This window comes from Triticum dicoccoides, chromosome 6B, assembly GCF_002162155.2.
Source record: "Triticum dicoccoides isolate Atlit2015 ecotype Zavitan chromosome 6B, WEW_v2.0, whole genome shotgun sequence".
Taxonomy (NCBI): domain Eukaryota; kingdom Viridiplantae; phylum Streptophyta; class Magnoliopsida; order Poales; family Poaceae; genus Triticum; species Triticum dicoccoides.
The window spans coordinates 578298676-578302961 of NC_041391.1; positions in this window are offsets into that span (position 1 = coordinate 578298676).

The window sequence follows — 4286 nt, forward strand, 5'->3', positions numbered from 1 at the left end:
ATTCCGCCGGCCCAAAGGGCCGACGGAAAGCAAGGCGCCCTAAGTCAAGAAGGGCCCTATCAACAGAAATCATAGGGTCGACAGAGATAAAGAAGAGGGCGGGGAAGCGGGCCGCAAAGGGAGAGTCGCCGGCCCAGCGATCAAACCAGAATAGCGTCGAGAGGCCGGACCCCACCGAGATAGAGGTACCAATGCGGAGCACCGGGAGAAGCTGGACGAGAGACTGCCAGAACTGAGGCCCGCCCGATTTCTGGCAGAAGGCAAGGAGTTGACCTCGCAGGTATTTATTCCGGATAATGTCCAGCCAGAGGCCACCATGACCCTGCGCGATGTGCCACAGCCACCGGGATAGAAGGGCAATATTCATCCGCTTAGAGCACATGATTCCCAAGCCACCCTGCTCCCTGGGCTTGCAGATGTCAGGCCAGCTGACCATGTGATACTTCTGCTTGCCATGCTCGCCAGCCCAGTAGAATCGGGACTGAATTTTGGCGATCTCCTTATGGAGAGATTCATGGAGGCTGTAGAAACTCATAAGAAACAAGAGGAGGCTGGAGAGGGAGGAGTTGATAAGGATAGTCCGGGCCACCTTAGAAAGCCACCTCCCCTGCCAGGGCTCGCACTGGGACTGGAGCTTGGTCACGGAGGGCCGCAGGTCCGCGACACAGAGACGCGAGTCACTAATGGGGGTCCCCAGGTAGGTAGTGGGGAAAGAACCCAGGCGGCAATTGAGTCTATTGGCAATGGCCACAGACTCAGAGGGGGAATATCCCATCACCATAACATCGCTCTTGTCGAAGTTGATCTTGAGGCCCGACATCTGTTGGAAGCAAAGAAGGAGGAACTCGAGGTTGGCGATGTCCATCTCCGAGCCTTCGATCATGATGATCGTGTCGTCAGCATACTGGAGGATGGAGATCCCCGAGCCCCCGGAGAGGTGGGGGGTAATCCCTCGGATGTGGCCAGCGGCTTTTGCCTTATCCAGAATGGAGGCCAAAGCGTCCACGACCATATTGAAGAGGAACGGGGAGAAGGGGTCACCTTGGCGCACCCCACATAGGGTAGGGAAGAAGGGACCGATCTCGCCGTTGATGTTGACCGCCGTGCGACCGCAAGAGACCATTTGCATGACTCTCGTGATCCACCGGTCGTCAAAGCCCTTCCGAAGAAGGACTTCCCTAAGGAAGGTCCAGCTAACCGTGTCGTAGGCTTTATGGAAATCGATCTTCAGAAAAACCGCCTTCAGGCGCTTGACCCGGACCTCATGAAGAACCTCATGAAGCCCCAAGACACCATCTAGGATGTACCACCCCTTAATGAAGGTCGATTGGTTAGGGTGGGTAATCCGATCAGCTAGCAGGGTCACCCTATTGGCGTACCCCTTGGCCAGGATCCGGAAGATCACGTTAATGACCGTGATCGGGCGGAACTGGCGGATGTCAGCCGCCCCAGGGACCTTGGGGATGAGGGAGATGGTCCCGAAGTTGAGGCGACCTAGGTCAATAGATCCCACAAAGAATTCATCAAAGATGGCCATGACCTTTGGTTTAATCACGTGCCAGAAGGTCTGGAAGAAAATGACCGGAAGACCGTCCGGCCCCGGCGCAGAGGAGGAATTCATACCCTTGATGGCCTCCCAGACCTCCTGCTCAGAGAAGGGAGTCGTCAGGGACGCGTTCTCCACGTCAGAAACTAGTTGGGCGCCGGCCCAACAATCGAGAGCGAGAGAGATGCCGCTCCTAGGAGCAGGAGAGAAGAGGGACCGATAGAAACTGTCGACATGGGTCCGGATGTCAGGGGATCCTAAAGGAGGGTTTCCCCATCCCACAGGTAGGGGATGGTGTTGCGTCTACGGCGGCCGTTGGCAATCGACTGGAAGTAAGCCGTATTCGCGTCTCCCTTCAGGACCCAACGCTGGGCGCCCCGAAGGCGCCAATATGCTTCCTCATCGGTGTAAATCACGGAGAGCTGGTCCTCGAGGTCATAGCGGGAAAGCCACTCGTCCGGAGAGAGACCCACCGCGTCAGCCCGAAAGTCGAGGGCCTGGATCGCGGTAAGCAACGCCTTTTTACGCTCCCTGGCGTCACGGCCCAGGTTGGCCCCCAACCCTTCATAAATTGCCGGCCACGCTTCGCACAAAAGTGCCACATGTCAATAGCAGAAGGGGGGCGAGGGTGGGGGTGGGCCCGAGCCTCGATCCACCGAGCGCACACGGCGTCGGTAAAACCCGCCTGGGATAGCCAGAAGGTCTCGAAGCGGAAACGAGGGGGATCGGTGGATGTTCGTCTGCGAGGAGAGAAGCAGGGGGACATGGTCCGAACCAATCCGGGTGATGGCGCGAAGAGAGGCTAGGGGGCAACGGAGGTCCCATTCCGGGGAAACTAGGACCCTGTCCAAGACGGACTGGGTCGGGGAGGCTTGTCGGTTGGTCCAGGTAAACCGGGCCCCAATCCGATCAATCTCCCGGAGGGCGAGGTCGGCAATGAAGTCGTTAAACAATTGCATCTGGGCAAAGCAAACATTGCCATTTCTCTTGTCCTCCTCGGTGCGCAGTAGGTTGAAGTCGCCCCCTACTACCACGGGGAGGGAGGCAGCCGAGATCTTACGGTGCAGCTCCTCCAGGAAGGAGGCCGACCTACTATGGTCGGCCGGTCCATAGACAATGATGATCTCCCACTTGAAGTTGAGCGACCTCTCGAATAACTCCATGTTGACGAAGAATTCGCCCCTATCCATGCTGCCCACCTCAAAGGTGGCATCCTTTACACCTAAAAGGATGCCACCCGAGTGACCCGCGCTCCCACTAGAAGGGAGCCAGTGCCACGCAAAGAGGTGAGAGCTCAGCCGGTCAAGCTCAGGGAGCGCAAAATCGCGACGCATGGTCTCTTGCACAGCCACAATGTCGATGTGCTCATCCCGCATGTACTCCACTAACTGGCGGCGACGGCCATCATGGACGAAGCCGCGGATGTTCCAGAAGAGGGCCCGCATTAAGGACCCCAGAACACGAGAAGCGCTTAGCGCACGAAGGGCCGCTGTACGGGAGCGGGTGCGGCCCCGAATCTCTGGCACGGCCATAGGGGGAGGAGGGGCCGACGGCTGCGGCATGGGCGGAGAAGGAGATCCCCCAGCCGGAGAGGTGGCTGGGGGGACGAGGAGGGCCGCCCGGGCCTCCGCGAGCTTCCCATCGAGAACCTCACGGGCTCTGAAGGCCGCGATCTGGGCAAGAGGGGGACCAACTTCCCCTCGGAAAATGATCGCGAAGTCGGAGGCCACTTTGGCGAGGTGGCCCAGCGGCACAGACTCAAGCTCAGAGAAAGAACAAGACAAAGCAGAGGGGGGAATGGAGGGCGTACCTGGCTCCAAGTTATGGGCGGCCGCGCGGAGCTCCACCCGCTCGGGGATGGGCAACGCCGGGCTGCCCTCAGGGTGAGCAGCATCCAGACGAGCACTCCGGCGGGAGGCCACCACCGGGGAGGAGGACGACCGACCGCGACGGGAGTAGGCGGCGGACCGGGGAGGGGGGGCTGGGCCGCCAAAGGCGTGATGATCCGAGCCGCCCCCATCCCAGGAGACGACGAAGGAGAGGACAGCAGACCCGGCCCAGCACAGCCGAGGAAGAGCTGGGCAGGGGGTGACGGCGCGGCCTGAGGGGAAGGCGGCGCGCGGGGGGCTGATGGGGCGGCAACCGGGGCGACCCGTGGAGACGACGGGGCCGGGGGAGCATCAGGCTGCGGGGAGGAGATGGCTGTTGGGGAACATAGTAATTTCAAAAAATTTCCTACGCACACGCAAGATCATGGTGATGGCATAGAAACGAGAGGGGAGAGTGTTGTCCACGTACCCTCGTAGACCGTAAGCGGAAGCGTTAGCACAAAGCAGTTGATGTAGTCGTACGTCTTCACGATCCGACCGATCCAAGCACCGAACGTACGGCACCTCCGAGTTCAGCACATGTTCAGCTCGATGACGATCCCCGGGCTCCGGTCCAGCAAAGCTTCGGGGATGAGTTCCGTCAGCACGACGGCGTGGTGACGATGATGATGTTCTACCGGCGCAGGGCTTCGCCTAAACTCCGCGACGATATGACCGAGGTGGAATATGGTGGAGGGGGGCACCGCACACGGCTAAGGAACGATCCGTAGATCAACTTGTGTGTCTATGGGGTGCCCCCTGCCCCCGTATATAAAGGAGCAAGGGGGGAGGCCGGCCGGCCCAAGGGGGGCGCGCCAAGGAGGAGGAATCCTCCTCCTAGTAGGAGTAGGACTCCTTTCCTACTCCTACTA